The 12,401-nt window shown below is 38.3% G+C and overlaps 1 protein-coding gene across 1 annotated transcript in view; it reads right to left on the reverse strand.

Moving 5' to 3' along the window:
- The window catches only part of CLEC11A (C-type lectin domain containing 11A), a 404,688-nt gene that overhangs the window by 320,046 nt on the left and 72,241 nt on the right, over positions 1–12,401 (reverse strand). The gene's annotated exons all lie outside the window — the stretch shown is intronic.

Here is a 12,401-nt window from a genome sequence, read left to right on the forward strand (position 1 = left end):
GTCAAATGAGAGATTGCTATCAACTTGGGTCCCCAGGTGCCTAATTACTTCTTCTGTACTTAATGGATTACCACCTATGTGGTAATTTGTGGGCACTTTGTTTTTGCCAAAGGGGATGACTATACACTTTTGGCGTTTAGCTTGAGGCCATGGCTCTGGCACCAGTTGTCTGTTTCTATGAGGCCCTTTTGGAGGATGCTTGTGTTGGCTGGAGAGTCGATTATAGCGCCCAGTTTGCAGTCATCTGCGAACTTGGTCAGCCACAGTCCTTCTGTGTTGGCCTGTACCTCCGAGAAATATATACCAAACAGGAGAGGTCCCAGGACTGAGCCTTGTGGGACACCACTTGTAACTGGTTTGGAGTCTGACATGGCTCCAGCAATTCTAACCATGTGGGTTCTGTCCTTGAGCCAGTTTGCAACCCATCTAGTGACATAGGGGTTTATATTTAAGCTGGTGAGCTTATCTATAATGCCCGAGTGGGGTACTGTATCGAAGGCTTTTGCGAGGTCCAGGTAGGCTGTGTGGACCACCTTCCCCTCATCAATGGCCTTGGTGGCTGTTTCAAAGAAATCGACCAGGTTTGAGAGGCAGGATCTGCCCTTAACAAAGCCGAACTGGGTAGGATCCAGTGTCTGTAGGTCCCCAATATCTTTTTTTATGAGGTCCATGATGATCCTTTCCATAGCTTTGCAGGCCAAGCTAGTCAGGCTTTTGGGGCAATAGTTTCCAGGATCCGTTGAGGCACCACCTTTGTGGAGAGGGACCACTGTTGCTGTAAGCCACTCTTTGGGTACATATCCTGTGGTAAGGCTGAGATTGAACAGTAGTTTTATGTTTGGGTTTAGCTCTTCTTGGAGTTCATGTAGGACGCAGCCTGGGACACCGTCTGGTCCCATTGATGCTGTGTTTTTGCTTTGGAGAGCGGCTCTTACCTGAGCATCTGAGATGTCAGGGGCAGCACTCTGCTGGGATAGATATTTGCCCTTTTGGTGGGGAGAAGTTTGCGCTGAACCTGTCAGCTAGGATGTTGGCAATGTCTGTGGGTTCGGTGTATTTTTTGTCATTTTGGACTAATTCTGAGCATATCTGGGAATTCCCACCCAGGTTCCTAACATAACTAAAGAAAGCCTTGTGATTATCCTTAGTGTCCTGTGCAATTTTTCTCTCGAAGCTGGCCTTAGACGATTTTATGAATGCTCATAGTTTTTTGCTAACACTGATCAGAGATGCCTTCCCTTTTTGGGATTTTGCTCTATCATGTAGTAGCTTCCTCCTTCTATTGTATAGTTTGTTTATGGCTGGGGTCCACTAGACAGGATGTCTGCCTTTGGAGGATTGGGTCTTGGTTTTATTTGGGATTGCATGATCCATGCATTCCTGAAGGTGTTCATAGAATGCCTTTATAAAGGATTCTGCAGTCTGGGCCGTATTTTCCACAGGCCCGGGGGCTTTGAAGGATTCCACCTCGGTTTTGAGGAGTGTGAAATTTGCTTTAGAGAAGTTTTTCACTGTGGTTTTCTGGGCAGGGGGTGGGGTCGGGATGTGAATATCCAGTGAGATTAGTTTATGGTCTGATCTTACCAGTGAGGGATACACTTCTGGTCTGGAGCATAGAGTCCCCATGTTGGTGATGATTAGGTCCAGTATGTTTTCCCCTCTTGTGGGAGTGGTAACAAGTTGTTCCATAGCATTTGAGTTTATAAATTCTAGGAACCTTTGAGCTAGGGTGTTGGAGCTAGAGTAATGCTCCCAGTCTATGTTTGGGTAGTTGAAGTCACCCAATATAATGGTGTTTGGATAGACCTTCATATTTTCCAGTGTTCTCAGGAAGGCCAAGTGGGGTTCCTGGGTTTGGGAGGGTGGTCTGTAGCAGGCTATAAACTGGAAGGCAGTTTTACCCACTGTTAGTTGCACATGGATAGTCTCTGATGCTTCATGCTGTGCCACCAACCTGGAGGTGTGGGTATCTTTGACGAATATTGATACTCCCCCTCCTTTTCTGATTCGGTCCAAGTTTTGGGGCCAAAAAGCATGGTATGAGGTATAACCTGGTAGTGCTGGGGTGGCTCTCGGGAGCCTTGAACCAGGTTTCTGCTACTGCACAGATATCGATGTTCTCCATGCTAAGGAGAGTTTTGAGTGCATGCATCTTGAGGTTTAGACTTCTGGCATTGAGTAGCATTACTCTTAGTTTCTTATCCCTTGTGATACCTATGGAGGTGGGTTTGTCTTTTGAGCCTTGCCTAAAAAAGGCACTATGGGGGTAGCAAGAGCCTTTGCCAATATCCAAAAGCCCAGGGGCGACAGGTGTAAGCCGTCCCTAGCAAAGCATCGTGGCCTATCGAGCATGTCATCCCAGGCTGACAGGCATTGGATCCTCTTTGAATGACACCAATACTTAAGCCAATTGTTGAAATTGATCATCTTGTCTTCATATTGTGGCATCATTCTTGGTGAGGGTAAGATGCTACTCAAGGTCAGGGTCATACCGGCCTGGGCCACATGCTCAGAGAGCTCCTCTATGTCTCTTTTCATGTAGTCCAGGGAGGTACGTCTCAGGTCATTCACACCAGCATGGACAATGACTGAGTCATATTTGTACTTGCCTTGGAGTGACCTGAGTGCTTGTGTTACGTGGTGGATCCTAGCACCCGACAGGCAGCTTACCGTGACCTTCTCCTTGTTCAGCGTGGTGAGTGGGATGTCAGTGTGCCTGACGATAGTCACCTATTACAAGTGTATCAGGTGTGTTGTTTAGCCTTAAGGGCTGTGACTGTTCGGCACACTGGCGTTGTGAGCTTTGTGTTGCATGTGTTTTGTTTTGGGGTAGCAGTTGCTTGGGTGTCTGCTTTGGAGGTCTCTGCTGCTTAGGCAGATTTTTATTTAGAGCCTCCGAGTATATTTTTGTGTGTTTATGTGCTTGGTTTGCTGACGCGGTAGGTCTATGTGAGACTGGAACTGTAGTGAGTGTGGTTTCCTTCTCCTCCAGACAGGTTTCACCAGTACTGAGTTGAGAGAGCTTAGCCTCCAGTTTGGCTATATGGTTGCATCTCTCACATGTTTTGGAATTTGTTGGGAGGAGGAGAGGGTTGTCTGTGTACATGAGGCAGTTGTAACATTGCCTCAAGATTCCCAGATTCACCAGCTGGACCAGAGAGGAGATTTGACAACTGACCTTTGGACATGCTAGAATAGTATTGGGAATTCCTTTATAATTGAAAAAAAAGGGGCCAATGGGAAACAAGGTACTCAAGGGGAGTTTGTGAGGGTGTAGTGCTTTTAATTTTTTAGTGCTGACATATAATTGCTTTAGTGAGCAAGTGCCAGGTAACTTAAATGCAATGTGTTACAGGTAACAAATGCAAAAATGACAAACAGTAACTTTCTGGGAAATAAGTACAGTAAGCAATGCAGATGTCACTAGAGATCCACAGAAGCGCTGAAAAGCCGTGTTTTAGGTGGAATTAGCATTTCAGGGAAATAACAAGCAAACAAGCATACAAACAAAGCTAGATTCAGCAGGCCTGAATCTAGTCTATGCTACAGCAAACAAGGTGTACCAATTTAGTAAGAAACAGTTCAAATATGCAGGCACTATAAGCCTCTAACCAGAAATTCCCAGCTCAGAAGGGCAGCTTCCAGCCTCTCCTCCCACAAGAGTGCAGACCTCGAACCTTCTTAATGTAAAATAACTGGCCTGAAGCCCAAGTGCTTAAACCAGAACTAATACACTTTTAGAATAACAGACACTGAGCCCTCAATCAGCAGTTCCCAACTTAGAAGGATGTAAGCTACCTGTCCTGCCACCACAGTGCAGGCCACAAACCTTCCTAATGTAAAACAACTGGTCTGAGCCCAAGTGCTTAATCCAAAAGACTTAGAATGATAGCTACACTTTAATCAAGTTACTACCAAGCAGTAATAAATACAATTGAATACTTTAAAGAATGCCTGGATTAGTGCTCAAGTTATACAAACAAAGCTAGATTCAGCAGGCCTGGATCTAGCCTATGCTACAGCAAACAAGGTGTACCAATTTAGTAAGAAGCAGTACAAATATGCAGGCACTATAAACCTTTAACCAGAAATTCCCAGCTCAGAAGGGCAGAGTCCAGCCTCTCCTCCCACAAGAGTGCAGACCATGAACCCACTTAATGTAAAATAACTGGCCTGAAGCCCAAGTGGTTAAACCAGAATTAATACACTTTTAGAATAACAAACACTGAGCCCTCAATCAGCAGTTCTCAACTTAGAAGGATGTAAGCTACCTGTCCTGCCACTACAGTGCAGAGCACAAACCTTCTTAATGTAAAACAACTGGTCTGAAGCCCAAGTGCTTAAACTAAAAGGCTTAGAGTGAGTTACACCAAGCAGTAATAAATACAATTGAGTACTTTTAAGATGACGCAAAAGCAAAATAAAGTAGGAAGAAACACAAATACAGTAAAAGCAGATACATTTTTTTTTTTTTTTTGAGTGAGCAAATGGGATGGGCCCAGGAGGAGTATCCAAGTGCAAATTTACAAGAGGGGCGGGCAGTTTCAAAGCCACCAAGATTAACACCAAGACAAAAACAGGGAGGGTGGGTGGGGACCTACTGAAAAAACAGTCAACTTCTAGCTAGATATTGCTCAATGTAACACAAACAAATTACTTTAAAAAGTGCAGATAAAAGTTACTTAGCTACACTTATGCATTCAAGCTGATATCATGCAGGTCTTAACCGGCCAAAGCTCACAGTTTAAACAGAAGATAATTCACTGTACCACTTGTATAAGACAAAAACTGAATAACAATGAAGGAAACTACTACCCCCACCTATCACTGGCTATGCAGGTTTTTAACAAGCCTTAACTGGAAATACCACATGCACTACTGAAAAAACAGTCAACTTCTAGCTAGATATTGCTCAATGCAACACAAACAAATTACTTTAAAAAGTGCAGATAAAAGTTACTTAGCTACACTTATGCGTTCAAGCTGATATCATGCAGGTCTTAACTGGCCAAAGCTCACAGTTTAAACAGAAGATAATTCACTGTACCACTTGCATAAGACAAAAACTGAATAACAATGAAGGAAACTACTACCCCCACCTATCACTGGCTATGCAGGTTTTTAACAAGCCTTAACTGGAAATACCACATGCACTACTGAAAAAACAGTCAACTTCTAGCTAGATATTGCTCAATGCAACACAAACAAATTACTTTAAAAAGTGCAGATAAAAGTTACTTAGCTACACTTATGCGTTTAAGTTGATATCATGCAGGTCTTAACCCGCCAAAGCTCACAGTTTAAACAGAAGATAATTCACTGTACCACTTGTATAAGACAGAAACTGAATAACAATTAAGGAAACTACTGCCCCCACCTATCACTGGCTATGCAGGTTTATAGCAAGCCTTAACTGAAAATACCACATGCACTACTGAAAAACCAGTCAACTTCTAGCTAGATATTGCTCAATGCAACACAAACAAATTACTTTAAAATGTGCAGATGAAAGTTACTTAGCTACACTTATGCGTTTAAGTTGATATCATGCAGGTCTTAACCTGCCAAAGCTCACAGTTGAAACAGAAGATAATTCACTGTACCACTTGTATAAGACAGAAACGGAATAACAATGAAGGAAACTACTACCCCCACCTATCACTGGCTTTGCAGGTTTTTAACAAGCCTTAACTAGAAATACAACATGCACTACTGAAAAAACAGTCAACTTCTAGCTAGATATTGCTCAATGCAACACAAAGAAATTACTTTAAAAAATGCAGATAAAAGTTGCTTAGCTACACTTATGCGTTTAAGTTGATATCATGCAGGTCTTAACCAGCCAAAGCTCACAGTTTAAACAGAAGATAATTCACTGTACCACTTGTATAAGACAGAAACTGAATAACAATGAAGGAAACTACTACCCCTACCTATCACTGGCTATGCAGGTTTTTAACAAGCCTTAACTGAAAATACCACATGCACTACTGAAAAAACAGTCAACTTCTAGCTAGATATTGCTCAATGCAACACAAACAAATTACTTTAAAAAGTGCAGATAAAAGTTACTTAGCTACACTTATGCGTTCAAGCTGATATCATGCAGGTCTTAACCGGCCAAAGCTCACAGTTTAAACAGAAGATAATTCACTGTACCACTTGTATAAGACAAAAACTGAATAACAATGAAGGAAACTACTACCCCCACCTATCACTGGCTATGCAGGTTTTTAACAAGCCTTAACTGGAAATACCACATGCACTACTGAAAAAACAGTCAACTTCTAGCTAGATATTGCTCAATGCAACACAAACAAATTACTTTAAAAAGTGCAGATAAAAGTTACTTAGCTACACTTATGCGTTCAAGCTGATATTATGCAGGTCTTAACCGGCCAAAGCTCACAGTTTAAACAGAAGATAATTCACTGTACCACTTGTATAAGACAAAAACTGAATAACAATGAAGGAAACTACTACCCCCACCTATCACTGGCTATGCAGGTTTTTAGCAAGCCTTAACTGAAAATACCACATGCACTACTAAAAAAACAGTTAACTTCTAGCTAGATATTGCTCAATGCAACACAAACAAATTACTTTAAAACGTGCAGATAAAAGTTACTTAGCTACACTTATGCGTTCAATTGATATCATGCAGGTCTTAACCGGCCAAAGCTCACAGTTTAAACAGAAGATAATTCACTGTACCACTTGTATAAGACAGAAACTGAATAGCAATGAAGGAAACTACTACCCCCACCTATCACTGGCTATGCAGGTTTTTAACAAGCCTTAACTGAAAATACCACATGCACTACTGAAAAAACAGTCAACTTCTAGCTAGATATTGCTCAATGCAACACAAACAAATTACTTTAAAAAGTGCAGATAAAAGTTATTTAGCTACACTTATGCATTCAAGCTGATATCATGCAGGTCTTAACTGGCCACAGCTGTTTATTCTATTATCTATGCTTCTTTGCATACTAACATTACACGGTACTGTACCACTGTAGAGCTGATGACATATTAAGACTATGCATTTCAATTTCTTTGTAAACTATATTCAGTAATTGTGTCATGCCATATTGGTCTCTCTATTTATTTACACAGAAATGTATAATACTGTAATCTCTCTCTCTCTCTGCTTATTGTTTATTCTTGTGATTCTCACTGATTTGACTAAAACTTACCGTGTATTATCTAAACTTAATAATCCATGAATTGGTCTTTATGTATAGCTGCTTGTCCAAACTGTGTCTAAGCTAGTATTTTAATTTAATTTCTTTGTCCTATTTCTACTGCTGATGTATTGTATTTCAGATGTTCAATGTGGATGTCGAGCCTTTTTCCCCGGGCCTCCACTGTAAAAGGACATGTGTCCAGTTGGACTTTCCCGGTAAAGAAATGTAAAATAAAATAAATAATACTACTATTAGGATCAGTACTATTTTGTTTCCTTAAATGTTATGTTTAATAGTATCTGAACAAAAATCTGAAAAATCTTTGCTTTTAAGATTCAAACTTTTCATAATAAATTGTTCTGAGATATTATGTTTTATTATCATTAAAAAAAGACAATAACAGAGAAACATAATCCTACTTTTTTATCAGAAGTGTCTTTCTATAGGCTAGTATATAAATGATCCTTTTGGTATACTGTAAGCATTTAGAACTATTTAATAACTGGCAGTGGTTTAGAATGTAATTCACTGTCTTTTGCTTATACTCTAATTTGTATTCACTGACATCTTAGCATGTGATTCAAAATATTATGATTATTTACTTTTAGACAGGAAGAAGTAACCTAGACAGCTCTTAGAATTTTTAGAACCCCCCCCCCCCACACGTATCACAAAAGTTCTCATGACTCTAATTAAGCTGCTTCAAACTGGTCCTCATGACAAGGGCTTGCAAATAATCAGTTTATCAGCTACAATTCATGCAAAAACGTTCACAAGTGAATCCAAGCCACCTCTACATTATAAATCAATCCCTCAAACCCTTCCAAACCACAGAAACAACAAAAAACATTTCAAAGCATGTTAAGCACTAAAAGGCTATCATATAGCACTAAAAGGCTATCATATAGCATTATAAAACTGGACCAAAGATCACTCTGCTAGGTAATCCTTTCCAGGATTTATCAATTCTTGTATATTATTATTGAATATTAATATTGTTTAATAATTGTTGAACTGTATTACTGTTATACAATTGTTTTGCTATGTTTCTACTCCTTCTCTTGATATGTAACAAGAGCTACTACCTAACAGCACCAAATGTGCACCTGTATTCTTTTTCTACTCCATGACATGATCACCTATAATGTATACAGTACTGATTCTTATGTACACCATTTATCACTGTCACTCTGTGGAGCTTTTCTCCTCGGGCCTCCGCTGAAAAAGGACCTGTGTCCAGTAGGAATTTCCCGGTAAACAAATATAAATAATAAATAATAATAAAAATAATATTTAAAGAAATAACATTTAATGATTCAGTAAGCACTATTTGTATGATATATTTAATATAAAACAAACTGTCATTTTTTAAAGAAGACATAGTGTATAAACTTTTATTAAAAGAATGACAGTTATGTGTGATCCATTGTGAATGTTACTCTAATTATTTGATAACATTCGAACAATATCTTTTATACATGTAAGAAACTATATTTTTATACTTTGTATATAACATAGCATAACTTTCCTGGGTGCTATTGCATGTCAAGTATACTATCATTAGTACATTACTGGACCATTTTAAGAACCCAGAATGTAACTCAACATGCCTCTTTAGTGTCATTTGTTGCATCTTGTATTATATTTAATAGTATATTACTCAACTATGCCAAGATATCATAAAGTGTGCCACCTAACATAAGTTTCACCGTAATAATGATTAACTTTTAATAAAATGAGTTTAACCTTTTAAACTTTAAATGAAAATAAGTGGCTTTAATTTCATATACAGCTAAAAGAATCAAACTCTAACATTTCAAAAACAGAACTAGTAATCATTTGAAGCATGGAAAGAAATAAATGATTTACTTTGTAAAAACTAATATTCAGCACCTATTCATAAGTGTTCAAGCACTTCTTTAAATGAATAAGAATTCCTAACCATGAAATACATTGATTTTCATTTGTCCTTCATTTTTTTACTGTTTTTGTCTTTTATTAACCAACCATCTCTTGTTACGTTTCTCTTCAAAGAAGCTGACAGATTCCAGTCCATTTCTTCTGTTTTTCTAGCATTTTTTTCTGTATAAAGTCCATTGCATCTTCCAATGTATTAAAAATCTTCCTTCCTTCTGGAAGGCGAATCCTTATTTTTGTTGGAAACAAGATTTGTGTTTTAATAATGTTTTTCTTTAAGCTTTTAACAAGTGGCACACATGCTTTCCTCTTTGACACTACTAATGTTGAATAGTCATTGTCAAATCTTATAATATTTTCTTTAATTTTAACTGGATATTTAGTCCATGCAGCTTTTAAGACTAAATCCTTATCTTGACTAGAGAAAAATCTTATGATCACTGACCTTGGCGAAGGTGGGTTTTTTTCCAAAGATGAGTTGTAAAGTGATCTATGTGCCCTTTTGATGCCAAAGGAAGAAGCTTCAGGCAGGTTCAAAGTTTTAGGCAGCCAGGTATTAAGGAATTGAATCAAGCTGTCCCCCTCTTCTTTGTCAGGAATCCCATAAATCCTGATGCTATTCCTTCTAGATCTGTTCTCTAAGTTTTCTATTTTTTCTCAGAATAAGTTGTTTTGTTTCAGAATAAATACAGTGTTATTCTCATTTTCAAGTAATCTTCTTTCAAAATCAGACTTTGCCTCGAGATTTATGATGATTGTTGTTTAAGAGATTCACTTGCACTTCAACTTGTTTTTATATTCCTCTTTAACATTCTCCATTTTGCTTTCTAATTTATCTATCTAGACAGATAACTCCATTGATGTTACTTAGTATAGCCTGTATGTCTTTTTTCATTGTACTGTCCTGTACACTGGGCTTAGGGTGCCTCACTCTGAGACAATTAGTTATTTCTAGTTTTCTTGACAGGAAAAAGCAATTAAAAATGCTTCATACTTGTTATTTTTGTATTAAATCTTTTAGCAGATGTTCAACTATAAATCTCTCAATGTTCTATTTGAGTTTTTTTAGTAAAAATCCTGTCAGAGATGTTAAAATGAAACAGAGCTAAAAAAAACAGTGCTATTAACTGCCCACCATCTTTGTCATTCCCCACCACCACCACCACCAAGATGTTTCTAATTCGAACTGAAACATTAAGCAATATCTGCTAAAGGGCACCTACATTGCCTTTGTAGAAGCAACTGTGTTTGCAGTACTGGAAGATATATAGCAGATGCAGCTTGTCATATTCCTTTATTCTGTCTTTGAAATATAGATTCTGAAGGCACATACATATATATATATATATATATATATATATATATAGATAGATAGATATAGATATATGTACTGTGGTAGAACTTTACATAGCACATCAAGCAAAAGCTTACAAATCTTAGGCTAGTATGTCAAAGTTCATCTGCCTTGACATACTTAACTATAGCACTGATGCCCGTTTTCAACAGTAGCATACCTTTCTCTCTCTCCAGCATCCCTTTGTTTTATTTTTATTTATTTTTTCACGATGATATCTTTGTTGGCCAATAGTTCGGGTCTATATCACTTCGTTGAAATGGCAGAAGTTCAAACACCATATGTTCGAACTTCTAACCTCCAAGTGCAAAACCATCGAAGGCTTCGAACAGCAATTTTTTTCCCAGAGAAAAAAAAATCGCTGTTCCAAGAAACACACACACAACACAAGCACACCAAAAAACAGCAATCCACACACATACACTTAAAATCCTACATCTAACCCTACACTAAACTGTACATACACTATTATCTATCCACTTACCTTAACCCAAACCCTAACCCTAAGGTCCATCACTATCGCACACCCACCTCACCTGTGCCCTAACCCTAACATCCACACTATCGCACGCCCACCTCACCTGCACCCTAACCCTTACTCACCTAACACACGCCCTAACCCTAACGTCCACACAATCGCACACTTAACTGAACCTGACCCGTAACTTTCCACCACAGTGCTGAAAATTGCGAAGCCACAGAAACAGCCCACCAAATTCTTTCCCTGGGAAAGAATTTGGTGTTCCGCGGCTTCGCAATAATCAGTTTTCAAACTTCACAGTTCGAACATATGGTGTTCAAACTGCTGAAGTTTTGACAAACTGATAGGAACCCAATAGTTCCTTCATTCCATGTCATCTTTTTATTAAAACGCTTCACATCCTTTGATGGATCAATGTTCCCCATGACTAGTCAATTCCCAATCTGAAGGGCTGCCATCTTTTATTACCAGGTCTGTCCATTTCATTCTAGCAGACTTTCCAATCACTGATATGTCTGTAAGAACAAAGAATAATTTCTTGCATGTCTAATCAAATCATTGGCTTCTTATCTGGTACTGTGTGAAATACCCAGCTAATGTCCTACTAGCCCATATTTAAAGCCTCTTACCAACTGCTTCTCAAAATGTCTGTTAGATTCATCTGGCATGACCTTGCTGCTGTGAATCTATGATGCATTTGGTTCAGTGACCAACTTGCTTTTAAATATCCAAGAAATATCTTCTTCAGTAATGTTTCCATAATATCATCCTATATTTGAGGTCAAACTGGCAAGCCAATATTTTTCATCCTCTGTCCTGCTTTCAGTCTTGTGAAGGGGAACCTTTTCTGCCATGTTTTCATCTTCAAGAACCTTACCATCCTCCTCTGACTTGTTAAAAGTGTTAATGTGTGATATTACCAGTTCTGCCTTCATTTCTCTATTAAGTCTGTAAGGGAGTCCTGTGAGCTGGCTATGCTCTATGCATCTTGCCTTTTTGGAGTTCTTTAAGACTTTTCTCTTGTGAAAGGTCTGGGATCAACTGTCCTACCCCAACACTTCTACTAAATAGATATGATGGATTAGTTTATGAACAAAGGACAAAAGTATTTGTTTATTAGTCCTACTGCTTTTATTGTTTTCTGCATTAATATTCATTTTATTAAGCTTCCTTATCACTCATTTTCACTTTTTTTTGCTTCTTTACTGATATATCAAAGCTTTTATTTCATTTTTTGACTTAACTGGCTATCGTTATCCTTAGTTTGACCTCTTACGTTTTTAAATGACTTTTCTACTTCAGTTGTATCATCTGCATTAAGAGACACAGTTGTCTGTTTCCTCCATCTTTGTATCCTTGTATTTCCAAAATGATATATGTACTACCTAAACTATAATGCTACTTATCTGCAAATCACAGTGATTTTCTTCTACTTTTTTGCACATTTATTTCATACAAA

The sequence above is a fragment of the Protopterus annectens genome, chromosome 17.part0, assembly GCF_019279795.1.
Source record: "Protopterus annectens isolate FY-2018-M chromosome 17.part0, PAN1.0, whole genome shotgun sequence".
Taxonomy (NCBI): Eukaryota; Metazoa; Chordata; order Ceratodontiformes; family Protopteridae; genus Protopterus; species Protopterus annectens.